At 43.4% G+C, this 26,271-nt stretch overlaps 1 long non-coding RNA gene across 2 annotated transcripts in view; it reads left to right on the forward strand.

Annotated features, from left to right (window-relative positions):
- Positions 1-26,271, forward strand: part of LOC143821851 (uncharacterized) — a 43,166-nt gene that overhangs the window by 9,898 nt on the left and 6,997 nt on the right. For both annotated transcript variants that reach the window (XR_013225937.1, XR_013225941.1), the window contains exon 3: positions 16,352-16,406. This is a non-coding gene — a long non-coding RNA (uncharacterized LOC143821851). The remainder of the gene's footprint in view (positions 1-16,351; positions 16,407-26,271) is intronic.

A 26,271-nucleotide genomic window follows, 5' to 3' on the forward strand; every position in this document is an offset into this window, starting at 1 on the left:
GCGATATTTGCCGTGCTTTGTCCCACCCCTGGCCGTCAATCAAACGAGCAGCCAATGGGCGGTTGTTACCATGCTCCGAAAAAGCCCCTTTTCCTCTAAGAACAGGTTTAAAAAAAACAACAACACGTTGCAACGAATCTGTGTTGATTCGTTGCAACGGAGAGACCCATCTAGCTGGCAGGTGGTGTATGAGCTGGCGATTCATCGTTGCCACGCTCCCCCGAGTGAAAAAAAAATCCCCCCCCCCGTGCACGGGCGCGATTTTCTGCCAAAAATAAAGGGAACTAGCAAACGGGGTTTGTGTTGTGCTTGGTGACTTGAGGCAAGCTTTAAAGCAGCTCTGTAGGGACTGCAGCCGGAGAAGCCTCACTGGGTGAATGAAGGCTCGCCGGTTCGTTGCTCTCCGCTCGCTCCGAGAAAAAAAAAATGGCGATCGCTTCGCCGGAAGTTCAGAGGAGAGAGCCAGGGGGAGGGACTTTGCTGAAACTGCAACAATGGGAACGCACAGGTCTTTTTCGGAACTGTTGCAGATTGCTTGCAAGAGTGTAGTGCTTTTCGGAGGTGAATCCACCTTTTGGGATTTCCCTTTAAGTGCTACAAAGAAATGCTTTTAGCTGATCGTTTGCAGGAGTGTGGCAGATTGTGTGCGACGTCGTGCATAACTGCAAATTAGTAGCGATTACAATTTGCCACATTCCTGCTACTTTGAACTCGTGTGGAAAGGCCCTCAGAATTAGCTCTCGCTCATGACAGCACTAAGCACAGGCACTAAGAAAGCTAGGGTGGAGTGCTAGGAGAACACAAGAATGAAAGCCAAGAAAGAAATAGTTTGATAGCATGAGAAATGTATAGAAATTGTTCCAGTTTAAATGAGAGACCAATCCTTCCCCTTCAAATACTTTTGACATATGCAGAGAAATCAAGGAAAGAGTGAAGAAACTTCTGCTTTGTGCAGAATCCCTGGGAAGGTAAGAGGAAGCATATGAGGGAGTTTCTGTTGCCTACTTATATATGTGAGCAGCTTTGCAAAGTGAGATATACAGGGTAGATAGTTGCTTAGTCTCTGCTTAGGCTTGCCAACCTCCAGTTGTGGCTTAGAGGTTTACTGGAATTATAACTGATCTCCAGGCTACAGAGATCACTTCCCTTTGAGAAAATGACTGCTCTTGAGTATAAACGCTATGGCATTATACCGTGTCGAGATCTCTCCCTAGGCTCTATCCCCAACCATTGCTGGAGGCTAGAATGTAGACCCAGCCAGCTACTACCTGGTCTTGCATCTTGCATTTCTGGGTAAGGTAGTTGAGAGGGCCACTGCGGACCAGCTCCTGGCATTCTTGGATGAAACTTTAACAAATTATACATACACACAAAATTAATTCACTCCTACCTATTTGGGAAATCCTTCCAGAAGTGTCAAGAAATCCCAGAGTTTCATGAAACCCTGGTTGAGAAAGCCTGCTCTATGGCCTGGTTCAGTATTAGGTAAAGGTATCCCCTGTGCAAGCACCGGGTTATGTCTGACCCTTGGGGTGACACCCTCCAGCGTTTTCATGGCAGACTCAATACAGGGTGGCCTTGCCAGTCCCTTCCCCAGTCATTACCGTTTTACCCCCCAGCAAGCTGGGTCCTCATTTTACCGACCTCGGAAGGCTGAGCCAGCTGCTGGGATTGAACTCCCAACCTCATGGGCAGACAGCTTCAGACAGCATTTCTGCCGCTTACCACTCTGTGCCACAAGAGGCTCTATGTTCAGTATTAGGTATAATTATATACCAGCCCACAGTGTAGCTGCAACTGGTCCAGCAAGTTCTGGATTTCAGTTCTGGCAAACACCGCACTGAGTTGGACGACTGGAAAGGACATTAATAAACACAAGCAACAAGGGCCATAGAAAAGTCATCCTGTTGTAAATACACTGTCAATAAGATATAGGTTGCTCTAGTACTGTAGGACTAAACTAATCAAGCTGTCTTGTTACAAAGATCCACCACTTTGAAATTGCAGATGACACCAAGAACATTTCTTTGTTTGAAATTATCGCTTGTAGATGTGGTGGAGCACTCTGATGAGCCACAGTGAGGACACAGTTGCTTAAGAAGTATCTCAGCAATTAAAATTCCTACTTATGTGCTGAAGCAAAAGAAATTCACACCTACTTAGATCTTCTCCATGTCAAAAGAGACCATACAGAACAAGATGGATCAGTGATCCGTTGATATAAAGCAGCATAATCCATATCAGTAATTTCATCAGGGAGGGATTTAAGCACATTCTTAAGTGCTGAAAGAAATTTATTTTTATTTATTTATGTTTGGATTTATATAATCGCCAGTCTCAGAGAACTGGCTCGCAGCTGTTGGGATTACAAATGCTTCACTTTGGTCTCAGTGTAGCTTTACTATTTACATTATTTAAATATCTTAACTTTGACTTCTCTTGTTCTGAAATGAAGGCACTGGATTGATGTTGGCAATTCATTCTACAAGCATATATAAATTCCAGCATATCCCTTATGCAAATATAGTGCTTTCAGTGTAACTGTTTATCACTTCAACCGATTTAGCTATTTTTCTTCCAATAACATAACATTTCATAGAGATACAATGTCCTTTTTCTTTCTTTTTGTTGCTATCTTAACCTTGTATTTCTAAGCAGAGCCCTTCTAAATCCATTGAAACCAATGGTCTTATGAGGGTTAATTCTGCTTATGATGGCACTGCAAGCATTACAGTAATAAGCCTTCAGTTATTGTATTCTTTCCTATGCAAATATCAGTTAAAATAATTCAAGTGATTTTCCATTTATTCTTTTTCATAAAGATTTGTGTACCTGGAATTTTTATTAAATGGCAATACAGATTTTTATATAAACGAAAGCTTTACTATATAGAGAGTTTATCAAAAAGACTTCTTTTCCTAAACAGAGGGGTTGCCTGTTCCAATGCTATTTACAAAAAAAAAAATCTTATACCTAAAAATTATCATGTCAGAGAGCTGTTCAAACTTAGACTTTCTCTGAGACAACTGCAATCCTAAACAGAGCTGAACCCTTCTAAGCTCATTTACTTTAATGTACTTAGAACAGTGTAACCCTGCTTAGGAGTGCACTGTTAATTGTATATTTGCAGACTTGTGTGGACACATGCACATACATTTTTCTTACAGGGGATTCTTTGGTTATATCCTTTCCACAGTTGCAGTCTGAAATGGAACTTCACAGATACAGCTTCATTCTTATTACTTTCTGCCAATATGGATTGAGGTTGTCCAATGCAATCAGAGCTATAGAAAAGGCTGGTATTAGTCACATGTAGGTTGTATCTATTTTGGTGATGGAGAGTACTGTCAAATTGCAACTGACTTATGAAGACCCTGTAGGGCAGGGGTAATCAAACTGCGGCCCTCCAGATGTCCATGGACTACAATTCCCAGGAGCCCCTGCCAGCGAATGCTGGCAGGGGCTCCTGGGAATTGTAGTCTATGGACATCTGGAGGGCCGCAGTTTGACTACCCCTGCTGTAGGGTTTTCAAAGCAAGAGACTAACAGAGGTCATTTGCCATTGCCTGCCTCTGTGCAGCAATCCTGGACATTATTGGTGGTCTCCCATCCAAATACTAACCAGAACCAATCCTGCTTAGCTTCCAAGATTAGCATTCTGACATCTGTGCTCCCTCTTCCCACCCCCTATGATATGTTGTTGGGGGAGTTAGGAGGTTGAATAGAGCCATGTCTTGTTGGCCTTTTTGGATTCTGTCTTTATTGTATTTAATGTCCAGAGTGTATTAACGTGTTTTTATTGGATTTGTATATGGACTAGCTGGTTCCAGGGGTGGCAGGTAATAAGTCTAAAAATATATAAATAAATAAAAAGATCTGATAAGATGGGGTTAGTCTAGGCCATCCAGGTCAGGACCTGTGCTTTTCCAACATGTATTTCATAGGAAGTCTTTTTCTTGTTGAAATCATACCTGATGTAGTGTGGCCTTCTCAGCATAGTTCTTCTATGGCCTATTCCGCATGGGTGAAAAAGTCCAGGAAGATGGTCATATGGAAATGGGGCTAATCCCTGTTTCCACATGATGTCACCACTGGACTGGCCCCTTCCAGATGTGTGTTAAGCCACCATTGCCCCACTTTAAGGGAACATGGACATTTTCTGCGTTCCCTTAAGCACTCCAGGGGCCATTGGGGCCTAGCCCGGCAGAGGCCCATGTGGACGGGAAAAGCCGGGCCTTACAGGCCCACTCCTTCCCATCCCATGGAGGCCTGAAGGGGACAAAAATGCCCCACTCAGCTCCATGGCACTTTGCTGCGCCGTGGGGTCAAATGGGGCACTTTTTGCAGGAAGGTGGGGCTGCATTCTCACACAATCTCACCTTCCTGCAATGCCCCTGCCCCCGCATGTCAGAACTTTTCCTGCTGTGGCTGCGTCTCCTATAGGGACACATTTTGGCTGTGGAAAATGCATCCCCTGTGGGGATGCAGGAAGTGGTGGAACAGCTCCACCACCGAAATGTGTTCCCTATGGGGACACAAGAAGCAGCGCCCCAGAGTGGCACTGCTGATGCGGAATAACCCTATGTAAATAAATTTGGCAAGCAATCTAACTGTTACAGTAGAAGCTTCAAAACTGTTTTCAGGGGCAGCCTCCACCCCTGAATAAAATATGACAGCAATCAGACCTGAAGTTATAGAAGCATGGATTGGTTTAACAATACTGGGTATGTCTAGACGGGAAGAGGAGCTGCGTACTGAGAAGCAAATGAAAAAGGTCACACTTGGCAAGAGTTCCAAACCAATTTTCAAACAATAGGCTTGGGACCAGGAAGATCTCTAGGTTCTTTACATACTGGTGATACATGCATAATACTGCTAAAGAATAATGCGATACTGCATAGTCTTTAAAAGAAAACCCACACATTTGCATAGTGCTGCTCCAGAAGAACACAAGTATTGAACCCTTTGCTAAAGCTAATTGCCATAAGGTACTGGATGCCCCATTCTGGACTATACAGTGAAAATTGCTACTTGTGGGAGAGCACTTTAGTTACATTTCAAATGCTAACTGAGAGAGCAGAGAAAAACACTGTTCTAATGTAGTGACAACATTACAACATACTTGACATTCCCAAATAACATAACCATAACCATTCCTGACCCCCCCCCCCCCCCCCAAGATGATGATGATGTTAGCCATTCAGTCGAGTCCGTTGCTTGGTGATCCTGTGGCACAACTGCTGCCACGATTCATGTACCACTTATTTTAATTGTGTAATGTTCTGGCTGGTGTCCATTTTGATTGTATCTCTTCACGACGTTCTTTGTCAGCCTGGTTTCCTTTTTCCACTGACCAATCCTAGCACAATTGCTTTCTCCATTGAGTTGGATCACATGATATGGCCAAAGTAAGTGAGCTGGAGTTTCATAATTTTGCCTATCAGGACTTTATGCGTTGTGGCATTTCCTTGTTCATGACTTTTGCCATCCATGGAACCCACAGAAGCCTTCTCCAACACCAGAGTTCAAACAAATTAATTCTTCTCTTGTCTGATTTTTTCATTGTCCAACTTTCACATCCATAAGTGGCTATTGAAAATATGTTAGATCTAACTAATCTATGTTTGGTAGTAAGGTTTACATCATTGCTTTCCCATGTTCAGTTCAAGCTTGTCATTGCTGAGAGACCCAGAGCAATCTGATGTTTTATTTATTAATTTAGATTTTTATACCATCCTTCCATACGGCTCTGGGTGGTTTACATAGAACATTGTAGAACATTTACATAGAACATGTAACAATATAACAGGTAACAATCTTGTTATAACATACCAACTAGAACAGCATTTCAACAAACAATAACATTGACAATTCCTAGGGAGGTTCGACCTCTCCGTCTGAGGGGACCTGTCGATGTTTTGAGTCAGTTGGCCACGGACAAATGCCTGGTGGAGGATCTCCCTTTTGTAGGCTCTGCAGAATTGTGGAAGTTCAGGCAGGGCCCTGATCTCTTCAGGGAGCTTGTTTTACCAAGTGGGGGCCAGGACTGAAAAGGCTCTGGCCCTTGTTGAGGTCCAACGTGCTTCTTTAGGGATAGGGATCTGCAGCCAGGTGGAGGTGGCGGAGCGTAAAGCTCTTTTGGGGGTATAGACAGGGAGGCAGTCTCTCAGATACACTGGGCCCAGACTGCGTATGGCCTTAAAAGTGATTTCCATACTACAATCACCAGTCACATCAATTTGTGACCCAACCCTCCCAAGAACATGAACATCAATAGAAGAAGAACTAGCATTTCTCTCCAGAATAACAGCAAGCAGTACTTATGAAAAATTGGCCAATTTAAGCAGATTCTTTCTCTTAGAAAGCTCTTTTCATATTTTAATTGCTGATTACTAGTATCAATTTAATAGGAATAATTTAATCATAACATTGTTAATTTAGGTATAGACTATTAATAATAAATTCTAAGTGCTAAGTTTATCTTCTCATGTAATGCCTTTAGATCGCCTTCCTTAGTTCATGTTAGATTTAATAGTGACTCATAAGATCTTAGATTTTGTCATAACTAAATTTCTTAAACCTTGGAATTTTGTTTATGTAGCCAATTATCCTACTTATAGTTTCATTAACATTCTAAATCGCTTTAATCCAAAGCATGTCTATATAGCTAAAATGTTAGGAAGAATATGGTACTTTGAATTTGAATTCATACTGCCTTTTTCAAATCTGCATGTAGAAAAAAGTGGATGTTCAGAAAAAGAGATCTAATCTAGCATTCTTCCTGAGCTCCTGTCTCCCACAGCTCATTCTCCTTTGTGTTAAGGATTTTTTTTAATTGGTTCAGTTCTGTGGTTCAGTAGCCTTAACAAAGATTAGGTTGCCCACTGAGATTTAAGTGATAAGCCTGTTCTGATAATCAACAAAATTTGTGTTTAACAAGATATAAGCATAGATTTGGAGCCATGAGAGGGGGGGGCACTTTCCCACCATTTTTTTCCAGAGAGTATCATGAGTCACCCAGCTGCCTCTTCCTCTGATGATGAGGAAATGGAGGAATTGGGCTGAAACAGTGGAATGTGCATCTGAGCAGCTGGATTTTGAGTCAGAACCAGCAAAAGAAGCCTCAGGTATGTTTGTTCTGGCAGGAGATAAAAGAGCAGAAATCAGTGTGGGCCATTCCTCACCAGGATCTATGTGGCAAATTGGTTGTGGGACGAAAAAACGCCATTTTAAATTGTGGAATTCGTCATTATGCATACCTGGCTTTGTAGTGGAATCCAGTTGCGTTTCTATCGTTTCCCACAGGTTTCCGGTCTCGGCAAAAATCGCTAGCCAGGAAGCGATATTGCCGAGCTCATCCTGCCCCTGGCCGTCAAGCAGCCAATGGGTGGCCGTTATCATGATCCCAAAAAGCCCCTTTCCCTTTAAGGAAGTTTAAAAAAAAAAACACACACACACACGTTGCAACGAATCTGCGTTGATTTGTTGCAATGGAGAGACCCATCTAGGTAGCAGGTGGTGTTTGAGCTGCCGTTTCATCGTTGCCACGCTCCCCCGAGTGAAAAAAAAATTAACCCCCCTCCCGGCACGGGTGCGATTTTCGGCTGAAAATACAGTGAAAAATAAAGGGAAAATAAACCAGCAAACGGGGCTGTGTGTTGTTTCGTGCTTGGTGACTTAAAACAGCTCTGCAGCCAGGGAAGCCTCACTAGATAAATGAAGGCTTGCCGGTGCGTTGATCTCCGCTCGCTCGGAGAAAAAAAAATGGCGATCGCTTCGCCGGAAGATCAGAGGAGAGAGCTAGGGGGAGGGACTTTGCAGAAACCGCAACAATGGTAACACAGAACTTTCCCGCTAGTGTTGTAGATTGGTTGCAAGAGTGTAGCGCTTTCCAGAGGGTGAATCCACTTTTTGGGATTTCCCTGAAAGCGCTACAACGAAGCCTTTTTGTGGATCGGTTTCAGGAGTGTTGCAGATTGTCGACGACGTTGTGCATAACAGCAAAACAGTAGCGATTTCAATTTGTAACCATAGTGCTAGTTTGGACGAGTGCGGAATGGCCCTGTGTCTCTCACCTCTGGGGTCTCCTGAGCTGGCAGAGTGTCAGAGACAAAAGGTGAGATTAACAGTTCAGGAGAGGTGGAGGTGTATGTGACATTTGATTTATTACCCTTGAGTGCACGCAACATGTATGTACTGGAGGCTGCACTGGCAACCACCAGGTGTAGTCTTTGATGCAACAGAGAGATTAGTGGAGTTTCAGGGAAGGGAAAGTGGGAAAAGTGTGCTAGGAGAAAATGAGATGTGCCCTCTGCACATCCTTGTGGGTCCCTGGCTTGTAGTAGCACCAGTTGCAGCAGGAGAAGTAGTCGTAGTAACAACATACCAGGACATTTAAATGGTTAATTTCTAACTCTCCTGATATTCAAATTCTATAAAACAAAATAATAAAAATATTTGTCGTTATCTCTTCTTATGATGGAGATGTGCAACTGAATGAGCATCCTAATAATACAGTATGGATAGGTGATTGAATCGTTGGTTATTGTTACTGATCAACCCAGTAGAACATCTGTGGAATATAGTTTCTGTATACAGGGGTTGGTTACAAAAATCGTATCACCCTGTGCCAAAAGATCTGCACTGGCTGAATGATCTGACTACCCATTTGTTTCTGAGCACTGGTTCATACCTTTAAGGTCATAAATGGTTTAAAGTCAGGGAATCTGACGGACCCTCCTTTCCCATACTGTTTAGAACCCACTTTCAGAAGTGAGGCAGGTGACAAGTAGCGACATGGCCTCTTTCAGTGGTGGCCCCTTGCCTTCAGCATACATTCTTTTTACCTAGGCTTTCAGTTAATTTTAAAGCTGTTTTATAGTCCGTTCCAAGCCTAAGAAAGGTTTTATTGGTATGATTTTGTTCTATTTGTTTCATTCTGAGTTTAAGCCCAGGAATATATTTTATTCACCTGCTTTTTAATTGATGTTTTAAGGGCTTTCTTTGTTTTTATTTTGTGAGCTATTTTGAGCAGGTTCTAGACAAGTGGCATACAAATTCTTTAGATCAGGCTTTCTCAACCAGGTTTTCCTGGGAGCCCTGGGAGGGTTTGTTTAATTGGGTGGGAGTTGGTTTTTAATTAAAAAAATTATTGGTTGATATGACCATATATAGTCATGTCTATCTGCCACCCCCTCCAAAAATGTCCAATGATGGGCCTGGAAGGGGTGAACAGGAAAGGGTCCCCAGCCAAAGAAATCCTTGCTGGCCTGGTGATATCACATCCAGGGGGAATGTCTGGGTGATGTAACTTCTGGTGACGTATGACTTCTGGGGGCATGGCAAGAAGGGGTTGAGAGAGGTGGCTCTAGATAAATAATCCTCCTTATTTGTTTGATCTGATTTAACTGAAGAAATTCCACTCTTACTTTCCTTCTCTCTCCATGCAGCAGGCTGCACTTTTTATGTAGATGATTTCATGCCATTATCATAAATCAAGGTAGGGCTAAAAGACTGTTAGCTATATTTAGTATTTGTTGTTGTGAGAAATCCTTCAACAAGAAACTCTAGGGAGACAAAAATTATATTTTTCTTCCCAATGTATTTATTTTTATTTATTTTTCTGTTTGTATGCTGCCCTTTCCCAGGTGGCTCAGGGCAGCTCACAACAGTCATAAATAAAATAATATAAAATAAATAAAGCCATATAAAACCTATAATCTTTAGCACGTACACGAGTTTAAAATGTTTATCCAATATATTTATTTGGGACTACAGTTTTACAATCTTGTTCTTTGACTCATCCATTTGCTGCTAACTAGATTTATGATTAAGGTGAGATTGAAATTTGGTAACTGGATGCAGTCTTCCATGCTAACATTCATGCCTAAGGCTTTGGGTCAAGTACTATGTGGCTGACTTGTACTGGTGTAACACTAGCTTGCTTGCCTTCTGCATCATGGTTCTAGGTCTGCCTCAACTTTACCTTCTACTTTCCCCTTCTTATTTTGACCTCCATGTTTAAGAAAGGAACCTCACCTTTCATAGCTGCCTCCCTGCCCAAAACATCAGCCAAGCTTCACCATATTTTACAACTTTACTGCCCTCCACTGGGAAATTTGGGGCGGTTTCAAACAAATTTGACTGTAGAATGCTTTACTATCTCAATTATTATTTTACTGTTTTTATATATGTAGTTATCCACCCTTTGAAGAAGGGTGGGTTAAGATAAAAATTTAATATTAGTAATATTACTCCTTTCCCACTAAGTTGTAGCTTTATCTATGGCTGTATCTTTCTTGGCTCACTAAGCCTGTCTTCAAATGCCCTGAATAGCCTCCATGTGTCTGAAATTCTGGAGGAAAACTGTCCTCTCCCAGTTTTGCGCTGATACCAGGCATTCACATACCCTCTGCATGCCATCTCTTCCTTGAGCAATGCTGCCACGCTGCTGATAGCCCTCATCCTTTCCCCATATCCTTGGCTAAGCCACTTATAGTGGCTCCATATTTAGTAAGTTCTCACACTGTTACTTGAGAGGCATAGAGCATAGTGCTTGTCAGAGTCAAATGGAGGGTGTGTGTATGAATGTGTATGTTATACATTTCAGAGTTGCAGATGACTTTCAATAGCTACCCATGTATTAAATTGCAGTGTGGGAAGCAGCTATGAACAGGGCCTTATTCAAAAATTTACCAGCTAGACTAAGAAAAAACATATTTTGTCTTAGTGCCCCTATAACAGCCTGAGAAGGATGAATGGAAGAGAAACAAAGAAAAAATCGCCTATTGAGGATGAAAGATTATTCCATGCTTTCTGTATCAGAAAGCTTCCTGTGCAGTGACCAGTTTTTCCTCAGAGGATTGCAGGCCACTAGTAAATATCTTGAAGCAAAAAGACAATATCTATTGCCTAAATCTTTTGACCATGGAGGCGTCCCTGAAATCTTTTTTCAGGCTGTGAGGAGCCCCAGAAGTGGCCTGCCACGCCTCCTTGCCCTACCCCCAGAAGAGACATCACTACCACATTAACAGGCAGACTTGAGGAGGACTGGGTGGGGGGAGAGGCAGGAGGCAGTTTAAAGCAGGGGTAGACATGCAGGTTCCATCCCCTCCCAGATGCAGAAACCATGAACAAACACACTTGGGAGGAGGCATGAGGGAGCCATGAAAGTGGCTGGTTCCCTAGCTTGTGGCCTAGTTCAGTGGTCCCCAACCTTTTTATCACCTGGTACCAGTCAACACTTGACAATTTTACTGAGTCCCAATCTGGACTACTCTCTTTTCCGTGGCTTCCCGCTGAACCCAGGAGTCGACCTGCTCACAACCTCTGCCTGGCTTTCAGCCTCTTCCAGGGGATGCTGGATGCATTGCCATGAGGACCCTGATACATTTCCAGACATCTTCATATTTTATTGGGGGGGAGACCCTTGTCCATCCTCTCTAGCCCACATGCTTGATGGAGAGCCTCCTGGGCCCGGAGCAGAGGAAATGGCTGGCTCCAGCAAGCGAGCTAAGCCGCAGGTGTTCCCCAACCCCTTGCTCCCTCCCCTTGGGGCTAAGTGGGGAGGGGGAGAGGAGAGGCCCCTCCCAGCTGCAGGCCCTGAAGCTGTGCAGCACCAGTCCCCGCCTGACAGCTGACCCTCGGGCTGCTAGGTAGCAGCGGCGGTGGGACTCCCTGCCCTGTGTTCAGCACAGGAGCATGTTGGCAGTGGCGAGGGAGATGGCGTCCTAGGAGCCAGCGGCCACTGGGCAGGGCAAAGCCGGGGTGGAGCAGGGGGAGGAATGTCACAAGACGGGAAAAGTCTCCTGGCCCCTCCCTGTGAGGTGGGCAGCTCGCTGCAGCCAGGTGACGATTGATCCATGGACTGGGACCGGTCCGGAGCCTGGGGGCTGGTGACCGCTGGCCTAGTCCTTTAAGGCAAGAGGGGAAAGGCCACAGACCCCCTCCCCTGCCAAGTGGACCCCTGGTTGGAAATCCCTGTCTTAGAGACCAACAAGATTGTCAGAGTATGAGCTTTTTATCTTCTTGCTCTCTAAGTTGCTATTGGATTTGAATTTAGCTCTTCTACCTGCTGAAATACATATTTTAGATGTTACATAGAAAGGTGCAACTATGAATCTGGGGCTTTCTAGGAACTCACATCTCCTCTCTCCATATCTAACCATCATCTCCATATATAGTGTGGAACTGCTGATAAATTGCCCCTCAGCCTAATTTCTTTCTCTCTCCTGACCATTCTCTATCATGTGTGTGTGCATGATGGAAAATAGTTCCTTATCCTTTCTTCATCCCTTCCTCAATACAAGTAGTTTCCATCTCCTCCTAAATCCACAGTGAGGGGAGAAGAAAAAATCCTATGAGAACATGACTTATAAAGCTGGGCTAGTGGTATCCTAAACATGTTACCCAACATTTGGTGAACTTTAATAGCAATCCTGTGCAGAGTCTCTCCAGACCATTGAAATCAGTTGGCTTATTAGACTGGGGCAACTCTGCATAGGATTTCACGGTTAGACACTTACCGTACCTTTGGTAGCTTTTTAGCTTTGCTGCCGTAAACTGCTGCAGGGTAATTGACGTGACTAAAGGTCTGGCATTTAGCACTTTTCTCATATTAATGAAGTTTGAATAATTTTATGGAACTCTTCTGTCAATTATAGTTGGACAGGAAGCTCATGCTTTGTCTGTGGTGTGATAGTGAATTTGCAGCAAGATAATCACTCCATGCACGGTGCTCAAGGGGAATTAAAGGCCATACTCTTTTTGCTAGTTAACAAACAGCAACATATATCTACTGTGCGTGACCCTTAGAAGCTTGTTTTAGGATTTTCAGAATTAAGTTTTCATGATTATAAAATATAGATTTCCTGGTCTCTTGTTTGTGGAGAATATTGTAAAGCTGTTTTATTAGTTTGGGTGCACTGACAAAAGCACTCAATGGTAAATAAAATATGAAGACTTTTATCATGTGATAAACATGAAAGATATGATGAATAGGGCTGGTTGGGAATGCAAACTCATAATGCCTATGAAATCTCCAATGAATATTTAGATCTTGTTCAACCTTGCAGAACCACATGGAAAAGAGAAACTTTTGACAATGGTCATGCAATATTTTGGTGCTCTGCTGTATTTATTCATGCATTTTTATTCCATCTGTTTACCGGAAATGGATCATTCTCCTGAATTTATGATGGGGGAAATAGCAATTATTATTATTATTTTTTGTTGTTGTATTTATTGTCTGCCACTCCCGGACAGACCAGCTAGTGGCGGGTTACATACAAAGTTCAAAACAATAATACAATCCCCAAATTAAACCCCCATTAAACCCCATAAAATTACAGAAAAATACAAAACCATACGGTGGAAATAGTAGCATTCTATCTTAATAGCCAGCTTGGTGTAGCTAGCCAGCTTGGTGAAGTATTTAGGAGTGCAATCTTCTAATCTGGCAAGCTGGGTTTGATTCTGTGCTCCCCCACATGCAACCAGCTGGGTGACCTTGGGCTCGCCACAGCACTGATAAAGCTATTCTGACTGAACAGTAATATGAGGGCTCTCTTGACCTCACCTACTTCACAGGGTGTCTGTTGTGGGGAGAGGAAAGGGAAGGCAATTGTAAGCCGCTTTGAGACTCCTTTGGGTAGAGAAAAGCGGCATATAAGAATCAACACTTCTTCTAACACCCCTCTCCTAGCCACAACCTTACCTTCAAAGAGCTTCATAACAACCCTTTGAGATAGGTTTGGCTGAGAGAGAATGACTGGCCCAAGTAAGTTTTCTGGCAACCTTTGATTTGAACCCAGGACTCTTTGGCCCTAGTACAGCATAGCTAATATGAAATGTCTCTGAATAGTCCAAAAGCTAAATAGGTCTGAGGATAAGGATGGAGGAAGTTAGAATTTAAAATCCAGTTTTCTTTAGATACCTCTTGCACAATTCTCAGCAAAAGACATTTTTAATCCATAAGTTATTTTTATTTATTTTTTATTTATTTTTGGATTTGATTGTTCACAATAAAACTATAAAAACAATGCAACCCGTACAAATCCCCTTAACACATTAAAACATTAAAATATTTCAATATAGTAGAGTTCAACTCCCCCACCCCTGTCCAGTTTATACTCCAAGAGCTCTTTCATTAGGGGAGAGATTTTACCAGCACTAGAGAATCCGCTGATGGTAACTCCAAATTAAAAATAATTCTTCTTATTAGTGATCAACATTATTAATAAATCAACAATGCCTGTGAGATTAGTTTGAGGAATGTAGTACGCCAGTCATTTGAGCTTTTTTGTTGTGCTATACTCAGTTTCTGCATGGGTGGAAAACGCTGGGAGGGGGCTCATATGGATGTGGGGCTAATCCCTGTGTCCACATGATGTCGCTGCCAGGCCAGTGCCCTCCTGGACCTGGTGCAGATCGGGCCCTCAGTAGCCCCGTGCTAAGGGAACGTGGATTCTTCTACATTCCCTTTTTATGCTATGAGGGCCAGCGGGGCCTGTCCCACAGCAAGCCCGTGTGGATGGGAATGAGGCTGGAATGGGGCAAAAAATGCCCCAGTCAGCTTCATGGTGCTGTGGGGTGGACTGAGGCTTCTTTTTATTTTGCAGGAAGGTGGGATCATGTTATCGCGCAATCCCACCTTCCTGCAGAATAACGCCCCCCCACACGTGATGGAACCTGTCTGCCGTGGCTGTCCTGTTTGGGGACATTGAAAGCTGCTGAGCATGCAGCTGCACATCACTGTATAGGCGGTGCCCCGTAGTGGCACTGTCCATGTGGAATCGGCCTCAGAGTAGCCAACTGGAAATGCTGAATTGGTTCCCTAGAAGTGGAAAGTTGACAGTTGATTCTCTGATACTTTTATTGAGTCATTTTATGAGCTACAGGATGTCATCCGTATGCTGATGACATCAGTGTGCTGATGACACTTAGTTCGATATTTTGTTAACTAAGCAACAGGGGCTGCCATCTCTACTCTAGGGCAGTGGTCCCCAACCTTTATTAGGCTGGGGACCGGCAGGGCATTGGGCCGCGCCCACAGGGACCGCGCAGGCCACGCCCACGCTTCCGGCCGCGCCCGCGAGCCGCGCCCGGCCCCACGGATCGGGCCGCGCCCGCGGGCCGCACCCGCGGATCGGGCCGCGCCCACGAGCCGCGCCCGGCCGCGCCCGCAGGCCGCACCCATGGATCGGGCCGCACCCGCAGGCCGCGCGGCCCGGCCCGGCCCTGATTCCCTCTCCCCGCCCTCCCGCAGTAAGTAGCTTCCCGGGCTGCAAGCTTGCGGCCTGGGAAGTTTTTTACTGCGGGGGGGAGGGGCGGGGAAGGGGAGCCGCGGCCCGGCGCCATGGCCTTTGCGGCCCGGCGCCGGGCCGCGGCCCGCAGGTTGGGGACCACTGCGCTAGGGCATTGCTCAGATGCAGTCATTTCATGATTTTACGAAATATAAATTTCCCTTTGGGAACCAAAACAGAATGCTCCTGTTTAAAAAGTGTAAAAGCATAACATGTATGATTACTCTAGTCACTTAGGAGAAAAGAGAAAGAAAATAGGAGATGTCCAGATAAAAGTCTGTATCTCAGGTCTGCTGGGGTGTTTTTTCCCTGTTGTGGCCTTTCCTTTGCCTCTGAAATTGGCATGCCCATTGGCTATATTTACATGTCACTGTCTGTGTTTGGTGAGAGAGGCACAAAGGCTCTTGGGCTTATAGGCTCCCATCCATCATCCTTCATGTGTAGAGCACAATTAAAAGTATCTTAGTTTATAAAGCTGGGGTGGTTCAGAATTCTGATATGTGAGAAGGAAACATATTTCAGTTCATCCAGGTACCTGCATTTCGACATCAAGGCAAATCAGAGTTTTTAACCCCATTCGGGCTTGACTGATATGCAAAGGAAATGTTAAAAATAATCTACAGATTAGTTGTGCTAAATCAGGTTGAAGACAACTCTCATCAATATCCAGAAGCAAATATGAAGCATCTTCAGGCTGTTGATGTCTTCAAAGCACAACATTGCATCACCTAATTCATTCATTCCGAAGTACTTAACATGATTCATCAAGAACATTTAAGAAGTATGGAATATGAACATGGAGAACAACGTGAGATTATTTGAAAATAGAAAGCCCTCAATATGTCCAGAAGCAAAACTTTTCATGTATAAAATAATCAGAAGGAAAATTATTCCCTGGCAGAGTTTTTCATAATACCTACAGTGAAAGCAGACTATTCATTTGGGATCCAGGTATAAAGAGTCTTAAACAGCTCACTGAATTTCACTGTGTATATCCACATAGCATCTACATTTCCCCACATTAACATTTTTTGTATTTTTTGTTCTAGGCTTGTCATAGAAACTGATTTTCCCATTTAACTCAGCAGAGCTGAAAATTAGCAGGTAAGGTTCCTTCCAGGTTTATAAACCAGGACTGACCCCAGATACTGGCTTGCCGCTTTATTTTCTGAGAGAGACACTAGATATTCAGCAGTTGTACGAAAGGCAAAAGGTCAACCAAGGCATACGGAGAAAGCAATACCAGTTGAAGGGCTGGTTTTTAAAGGTCGATTGAGAAAAAGTTAAAAACATTTTCACTACTGAGGATAAGAAAAATAAAAATATCCTTATTCATGGGATGTATGGCTGGCCTGTAATCTCAGAATCCAAATCAAACTAGAATTCAAGTTAGGATCAGGATACAATGCTAACCTCAAGGTGAGGCATCTATTTAACTGGAATAATTATTCTGAAGTTCTGATAGAAACTTATGTTTTCATGTCTGTGACTGAACAGCTTTTATGGACTGTTGATTCCTCAGTGTTTCTACGAGTGCCATCCTAAAGCCAATCTGTAAACTGCTTAGGATAGCAAATGTCCTATGCTTGGAGACATATTGACATATATCCACCAGCACCACAGTCTGCCCAGACTGTCCTAGTATAAACCTTCCAGATGCCAAAAACAGAAGGTAACAGGAAATTTTACGGAAAGAACAGGACTTAGTATCCTAAGCCTACCTCCTGCCAATAGTGCTACCATACTTTTCATTGTGTCAGATGATGCAGTAAAAGTGCTACACTCAATATTCCAGCAAATTGGACATTTTCCCCTCAACCCCATCGCAAGTCACTAACACGCTATTTCACTGATCCAATCTAACCTGCATATCACAGAATACCTGTTTGTTCTTTTGTTGCTGTCTTGTTCCCTCGCCTTTTAAGAAGCTGCACCTCAGAACATCCTTTCCCCAACCTTTGTCCCTGATTCCTAGTCTGAGAGGACTCATGAGATTCTGAGGGAGTTTCAACGGCCACTTGCATTGTGAAAGTATCTGGGTTATGCCCTGATAGCTAGTCAGTATCCTGTGCTTTCTCAGCAGTTAAAAGACATGGCAAAAACACCTGACTCCAAGGAGTTGCGAGCAACTGCATTGGAGTTCATCGCCACACTGCAATCTGCCAGCAGTCATGGAGCAGGATGCCACGGTATAAGAGATGCTCTGCTGTCTGCTGCTAATTAATGGGGCACAATAATCACCAAACCATTTCTCCTAAGCATGAAATTTACTTTTGAATTGGTTTCCTTGAATTAAAAGTTATAATTTACAACATTAAAATGCATCAGTTTATGCTCTGTCAATCTTTCTGTTAACTCCTTTTCTGATTGACATATCAAAGAACACCAGAGAAGTGTACTGTTTCATGAAAACTCTCATTTCTCTCTTTCTCTCGTTGATTCTCTTGGAGGTACTAGAATGTATTAAAAAGTAACGCCAGTTCTATGACTCTGTGAAATGCTAAACTAGGAATTGATAGGCCTTCTGCAGCGCTCTTTCCTACTTGTGCTCAGGAAGAATAATATGCATTCTATAGGGCTATGCCGAAATTGCACTGAAACAGCTGTCTCCTCTTCACTGGGCTGACTTTTTAGCCTAAATTATGGCAGAATTTAGTATAACTAGTTAAAGCTTAATGTCTACAGTGTCTGGGTCTTTCCAAGCTTCAGACTACTTTATTTATGCTCATACGACTTCAAATATATTAAGTGAGATATTTTTCTTCTGCCTAAATAACCTTGTGGGACTGACTCAGCAGATGTTAGAAATGTATGATGCTGTTTACAATTGCAACCTAGTAACTAGGATCCCAGACTTTAGCAATCTAACCTTTCCCTGTGTGATCTCCTTAAAATGCAATGTGTCACATGCTTGTATATATAGATACTGGCTAATCCTTTAAAATACAGAGTTTTAGACATCCCTATCCCCCCCATCCAAATCAGGAAACCTCAAATCAGGAAACCAACAATTGGCACAGCTGTTTTGGTCATTAGGACATTGGATAACGGTTACTTGTTCTTGAAGACCTTTTTGGTTTCAATTTTGTTAACTACTGCCAGTTATCACCTTGGCTTCAAGGCAGTGCTAAGGCACCATGGCTTCTGAGACATTTCACTTTCTATGTGTACTGTGTTTCAGATTGGCCAATTCCGTACCAGTAGCACCTCGCCGGGGTGCTGCTGATGGGGTGCTGCAGAGCTGCATTCTCCGCAGCTTTCTGTGTCCCCGGGTGACGCAGCCACGGTGGACAGGCTCCCCTGCACAAGGGGCCGGTGGGAGGTTATTTTGAAGGAAAGTGTGGTATAGTCCCACCTTCCCACAAAATAAAAAAGCTGCAGGCTGCTCCACAATGTTGTGAAGTGCCATGAAGCATTCTAAGGCATGGGTAGTCAACTAGGAATGGTTCTAGCATGGCACTACAATTCCCATGAATTGTAGCAAATGCTGGCAGGGGCTCATGGGAATTGTAGTTCGTGGACATCTGGAGGACCACAGGTTGACTACCCCTGTTCTAAGGCACTTTTTGCCCCTCCTGGTCTCTGTAGGATGGGATTGTCTCTGTAGGTCTACACAGGTATGCTGCAGATCAGGCCCCCAGTAGCCTTGTGATAGAAACAGGAACGTGGATTCTTCCACGTTCCCTTAACATGGGGCTACTGAGGGCCTGATCTATGGCAGGCCTGGGAGGGTGCCATCCTGGCAGTGACATCATATGGATTCAGGGATTAGTCCTGCGTCCATATGAGCACCCTCCTGGCCTTTTCGTCCATGTGGAATTGGCCATTGTGAAATTATGTGATGCCATGCTAGAACCATGTAGCTAGAAAATATTTAGAGGGGAGATCTCTGATTTGCAATGGAAACTTGATAGTTTCAAGATGGTGTTCTAACCTTGGAGAAGTCTTAATTTGTCATGACATTCCTGATTTGTTAGTAATTCCAAGCAACAAATTAGTAACTCATTTCAGGAAAGCACTTTAATTTAATCTGTATTGTATTGCTTATGAGAGTTACAATGTAAACCGCTCTGAGCTGAAAGGGAGGGTAGTATATTAATATAATTAATAATTTTTAGTGGCAGGTGTCATCCAGCGTTGGATGCTTATCTTTTGAGAGAGAGCGAAGAATGCCATATGGGTTTTGTGTAAGTTGCAAATATAATACTTGAAATGACATCTTCTATTTTTATGTATAGCTGTGCCTCAAATGCTCTTTGTATGAGAATGTGATAACATGCTTCCCGTGAGAGTATCCACTTAGCTCAAAGGAGAACTCCCACTGACTTTTCTGTGTTCTCTGGCCTTTTAATGTGTGACTCATTGAAGTGTTGGAGCGTGGTGGGCTGGCATAGCTGGTGGCATGGCTTGTAGATATGCTTAATAAAAAGATAATGAAGGGCAGTCATAATAGGTCAAGTTTTCTAAGGCAGTGAATTAGACAAGAATGTCCAAAGATCTAGATTGAGAGTTTCTTCTGCTAGCTTCAGTTCTTAGAGGGGGGAAAAATCAGATGTGCTGAGTTAAAGTGGTACTTTGCAGAAGACATGGAGCTTGAGAAACATAGGGACAATAAACAGCTCTGGGGGATGCAGAAGGCAACGAGGGGCAAGAGACAGAATTGAAGGAGCCCAGTTTTATTTTCTACACTACACTACACTACACTACACTACACTAAAAATGTGATGTTGAGAGACTAAATATTTTGGCAGATATGAACCTGTGTTTGCTGAGATTATAGATAGAAGGGCTTGCTTTACAAGCTCCAGGTCTCTTGACAACCCCTGGAATCTCAGGCTGATCCATTCTGCTAGCGGTGGCAAGTTCTAGGAAAATGTCTGTCTCTGCCTGCAAACCTGGAGAGCTTTGCCGGTCCATGCTGTGCTGTGTGGACTAATGGTATGGTGGTAGATAGTGGCTTCATATGTGATGCTTATGGCTGAATGCAAATGGAATATGCCCTTCTGCTCAGACTCCTTCCATCAGCTTTGGATCTGGCTTCAGGGTGTGGATCAGACCCAATATGTCCTATTAATTGCTTACTTTATGAAATTAATATTGGTTGTTAATGTAAAACAGGTGCAGCAAGAAAATACAAAGACAGACACTGGTAAGCACTATCAGCCACCTGATATGTCACATAAAATGTGCAATCCGTATCACACAACATACAACAAAAGATGACAAGCAAGCAAGCTGTCCTGTTAGGATTTTTTTTAATTTAAAAGGACTTCATAAGCATTGGCACAAAAAACTGCAACAGTTGCTACTTAAATGACTCTGTGTGTCAGCAATAAACCTCTTAAATCTCCTGAATCAATAAAATGTATTTTTTAAAAAAATGCAGTAATCCTGTGAGCAATGCTATGACAAGACTAACAAGGAATGTCGATTAAGTTGCTTTCATGTGACCAATACAACGAAAAGAAGTCTCCTCCTGGCATTTTGGGACAACAGAACTTGAGATACCGTGAGGCATTGATACCCAGTCTAGCAGACATTGGGCTTAAATTTACTTATTTTAAAAATGTGTATGCTGTTTCAGACAGTGTCAGACTAAGTGTCATCATATTTTGCATCCTTGAAACTGAAATTTAGTTGCTGGAGATCCCAAGGAATTTTGATAAGTGATAAACTGATCGAAACTGGCCTTTCCCCCCCCCACGCAGAAAGCATTTATAGATAGACTGGATTTTGAGGAAATATGCGTATTTTGCATAACATTAATAGTCTGACACTTGCCTATTAACTATAATAATAATCCTTAGTAATGCTCTGGAACCTCCTAAACTTGACATAGTTTAGGGCCTCTGAGCATCCCAGTCTGGCCCAGCAGCCAGCACCCTCAGCAAAAAAACAGGGATTGGTTGATAATCCAAGAAGGTCATGCTGTTCCTTGTTATGGAGTAATGTTATAGCTTCATCTTGAAGATGACTTTATTGCACAGCAACTCACCAGGATTTGGTTTGTTAGCTTTTGGAGGCCACAATATACTGGAGTTTAATGAAGCTACAGTTTATCAACCACATTTTCTCATGATACCAGAAGGCAGCCTCCCCCTTGAGTAACTACTGCACAGTCCCAGATCTTCTTGATCAAGGAGATTGAACAAAGGATGGTTGGGCAATGGAAGTAAGGGGCTCTATTACCTTCTGGTTTCAGCCCTGGTTATGGGACTGAAACAGCCCTGGTTACTCTAGTGCAGGGGTAGTCAACCTGTGGTCCTCCAGATGTTCATGGACTACAATTCCCATGAGCCCCTGCCAGAAAACGCTGGCAGGGACTCCTGGGAATTGTGTCCATGAACATCTGGAGGACCACAGGTTGACTACCCGTGCTCTAGTAGACCTGTGCTTGGAGATGGACAAGGAAAGTGTGATGGTGTAAATTCTCCTGAGACTTTGGTGGCTTTTAGTATCATCAGTCTTGGCATCTGTGATGGACAGGAGGCTGCACTGCCCAGGATGGAAAAACAGACAATTGAGCCTATGGAAGTATTGCTCCAGCATCCAATCACATTCCTGAGAGGGGGGTAGAATGTACAGAAGGAGGAGAGAGCAGAGTGCGATGATAGTTTGGGCATTTTCTGAGCCAAAGAGGAAATTGAGTACTCAGGTAATGAGTCCTAGGTAATGAGTAGACCTTGTACCATTTAGCCTGACTCTTGGGAAAGGTAGGGATGCTAGCCTCCAGGTGGGGCCTGGAGGTCTCCCTGCAAATTGCAGCTCATCTCCAGAGTACAGAGATCAGTCCCCCTGGAAACAGTGGATGCTTTGGAGGGTAGACTCTGTGACATTGTACTGAATATATGGATTCATCATCCTCTCCAGTAAATTACATAAATGTCTGTTTTAGCAAAGGAGAATCCCTACATTTCCTCTCTTGTAAGTGCAAAGGTAAAGAGTGTACGGGTTTCCCTTGTAATAACGCCGGAGTCTCTAATCCACAGCTGAAGTGAGAAGGGGGCGGGGGGGGGGGATTACACTAATTGATTTTTCTTGTTCTGTTTTCAGCTAGAGCATCATAAAAGCTCTTGAAATCCCTGGCTTTGATATTGATGTTCTTTAGAAAGGATGGCTGTTCAAGGCTATTCCCTGTTTCTCTGTTCTTCTTTGTTTCAAATGTCTTCTTTTTAAAGTAAATACAGAAAGGCCATCTACATGGCCTTGTTTTGTTATTCAGAGAATACATTTCTTTGCCAGCTGTCCCCATGGTCTGTTTGCCTATTGTAATATGACTTTCTATGTCAATCAGTAATATAGTACTAGTTATTCCTAATGGCCATGATCCCACTATTCAAAAGCATATAAGTATCACCCAGATATTTTGCATAAGAATGACAGGCCTGTCTAGGCCAACAAAGTTAACAAAGATACTTTAAAATTATTTTTAAAAGCTAAGAGAATAATGTATTTGTGTTTTAAGACTGTCTATTCAGTTTTAGCCTCTTAATTATTCCAAATTAGTTGCTGCTTGTACTTTTTCTCATGCAACACATTGCTGCTTACACCAAACAAAATGTGTCTGACATGGGTTTCATATAAGTGTAGGGAATAGGTGTACCTTATGGCAAGAATGAAAAGAGCTGTTTCCATTAACACATTATTAGTTCATTTAACACTATTGCAAAAAGTGCCTTAGATTTTTCTCTCAGATAAATTCCAGAAGAATAGGCATACCATTGCAAAAACAACAGCCTGTGCTGTGGTGTGACACCTTAAAGCTTAATGGATTCAGTTTGGTGTGAACATTAGTAGTTCAGTGTTTTTCATCAGACGCTCACAATAAATATGTCAGGTTAGAGATAGGTTAAGACAGGAGCTGTAATAAAGTTGATGGCAATATGATAGAGCCACCATTAACTGAGCTGTAGGATTTTGTATATTTTTCCTGGAGTCATCTCTGATCAAACAGCTTGTAGAAATGGAAAACAATATCTACCTCCAGATTTATGCCCTAAATAGGCAGGCCAGGCGTCCTGCTCTAGCAATCTTATTCCACTTTCTTCCCCATTGCCCATTGGCAATCCAGAAATCCTGTGACGTGTATATTCAGTAGTGGGGAAATGGCTTTGCGAGAGGTTGGTAACTTTGTGAAATGGAACCTTTGCCAATGTTTTATGAGGTAATTACACCCTTAAGAACTCAAGGCAGACAACAGCCATATAGTAAAAATAATAATACTTTTTATTAGAGGGAAAATAATAAAATATAACTAGCACACTAGCAAACAGGTGGATAGGGAAAAACAGTAGAAAAGAGGTTCCAGTATAATTACTGTTCCTGTAGAGCAGTGGTCCCCAACCCCTGGTCCAGGGACTGGTAGCAGTCCGTGGATCAGTCGGTACCAGGCCACGGCTCCTCCCCGACTGCTGCCTCAGGGGCTGCCCTGCCACTCTGCCGCCGGCTCACCATTGGTGTTCTCCAGCGGCAACCGTGGCTGGGGATCCCCCTCGGTGTGGCACTGCGCAGCTGCTGCTAGCAGCGCCCTCCAGTGGGCAGCGGGAAGTCAGGGCCGCCGGGGGGAAAGCAAGTGGAGCAGGGGCTCAGCTGGCGGCATCCGTCGACAAAAGACTACTGGGCCTCAGTAAAATTGTCAAGCGTTGACTGGTCCCCGGTGATAAAAAGATTGGGGACCACTGCTGTAGAGTACAGGGTCAGAGAGCTGCAACATGAACCAACGTGAAGGGAGGTTCCAATGGGCCTCAAATCAGAAAGTACTCAAGGTGGCTTTGTGAAGCCACTGTTTATATAGGTTTTTTGGGGAGGGGGCTACATGATGTGACCCAGATAAGCACATGATGGAATTTTTCACAGAGTAGGATGTTGGGTAACACCCTGGCCAGGTCCAAAGATGGGCGGTAATGGGCTTAAAGGTGTTAATGGATCTAAGAAAAGGAACCATCATGTCTCAATAGGTCTAGTTTGGGGGAGAGATTTCCCCTGGCAGAGAAGCCAAGCTTGAGTCATATTTGTAAGACAAAGAGGTTTGCCTAGGAGCCTCTGGACAAACAGACTTGAGCCAGGACATTGAATCAGCAATAGAATGGGATGGGGGGGGGGGTTAGGAGGAGAGCAAAATTTGAGTCAAGCAGTACCTGTGTCAGGCAGAGGCTGCCATTCTGAACCTGTGGGTAAGAGCAAGCTCTTAAGATGGAGCCTGACTTGGCTTGGCAGACATTTACAGTGTCTTGGCTTTGGCTCAAGCCTAGACTATTAAGGGGTGCCACGGGTTGTGGGAGTCTATGCCAGTCTGAGAGGCAGGTGAGTCCAAGGAAGGAAAAAATCTGAGGGAAATGGTGGATGTGATCAGCATCATGCTAGCACAGGGAGTCATTTCCAGCAGAAAAAATGGAAGTGATGTCAGGGTGACCTAAGTCTATGGTTAAACCATAGAGTTTTGAGGAAATTCTACAATGTCACCCATATCTTCATGACATTTCTTCCATCTTTTTGCTGGAAATGTCCCATCCAGCCAGGTTACCAGGTGTGACTGGCAACCCTAGTACTAATCCAGGAGGTATTCTGCATGGAGCCAAATAAAACAGTTTAAAAAACAACCAGTTTAGACCACTTTATTATATTACAATCGTTCTGCATTGAATATAGTCTGTTGAAAAACTACATTGCAGTGCTCTCTGCATGAAACATTTCATAGCCTGCCCCCTGTAGTTTTGCCAACTCCGCTTTGATCTCTAATGCAGTTATTAATCTGCATAACTAAGGAGCTTCTCTGCATGGTATCAGGCAGGCAGGAGAGAAATTAATTGGTGAAAAGCATCTTTCAGAAACAACACTTAAAAGACGCTTAAAGCACCGAAGAGGCAGTTCACCGTGCAGAGCAAAATCAGTTTTGCGAAGTAAATTGACTCTTCTGTGCAGAGATCAGAAAAACAACAATGTATTTAGTGAGTTTTCATCAGCTTATCCATCATGCAGAAGAGGCCCAGATGTGGTGAGCAGAATGAAAATATATACTAGACAAGGTACAGTACAACCAGGTGGCTGTGAGCACAGAGTTCTTCCCCTACTATCCTTGCAGGAGAGGACTTGAGGAACCTCCAGCTGTCTTGCTGGTCACCACAGCTGAATTCCATCTGGGCTGTTCTGTTCTCCTTACTAACACTTAGCTTGGATGGGGTTGTGAGCCTTTGGATGCAAGCTGAAAGAGAAGAGCCAAATGGCTGTTTCGCAGAGCCTGAGGCTTGCAGTAGGCTGCTCCATAAATGTGAATATGTTTGTGTTTTTATTGTTTCACATTCGTTTGAACAGTTTGTAGTTTGGAACTTTCTGTAAGCCCTTTTGAATCGCTTCAGGGAGGAAAACAGAATGGAAATCCTCCTGCAAATAAATAAATAAATGGAGCTGCTAGAAGGAGGGCTGTAGGCGAAACGAGAAAGTCAGCATTTGCACTAGGAACCTCAGGTTCCTGCCAGACTATCCAATAGAAATAGAAAAAGAGATCAATGACATTGCAGAACACTTAACTTAGGCTGGCTTCTCCTTAGCAAAAGATAAGATTTTCAGCTAGTTTCTTAGGTGTTCAGACACCCCCCCCCCCCAAAGGCTGGCTGTTTTTCCAGTTATCAGGGATAAGAAGCACAGTGTCTTCTGAACAACTTCAAAGTCAGTCATATTGCAAGAGCAGATTTTTGTTTTTTAGCTGGTGGTGGTTGTGCTTTGTGTGTGTGTATGTGGGGGGGGGGGGAGTGTTGAGATTTTTTGAGAGTTTTTAAGTGAAAAACTTCCCACCATGATGGATCCAAGAAACCATTTCCTGGGGCATAGACTCCTGCTTAGATGAATAGATGGTCTCCTGGGTAGATGAGGTTTGGCCATCCTGGCTTTCTATTGTATTGCTTCAAAGATAACTGCAGTCATACTTACACTGCAAAAGTAGGTGCCTATTAAAGTAAGTCCAAAATAAGAG

The sequence above is a fragment of the Paroedura picta genome, chromosome 1 (genome assembly GCF_049243985.1).
Source record: "Paroedura picta isolate Pp20150507F chromosome 1, Ppicta_v3.0, whole genome shotgun sequence".
Taxonomy (NCBI): Eukaryota; Metazoa; Chordata; class Lepidosauria; order Squamata; family Gekkonidae; genus Paroedura; species Paroedura picta.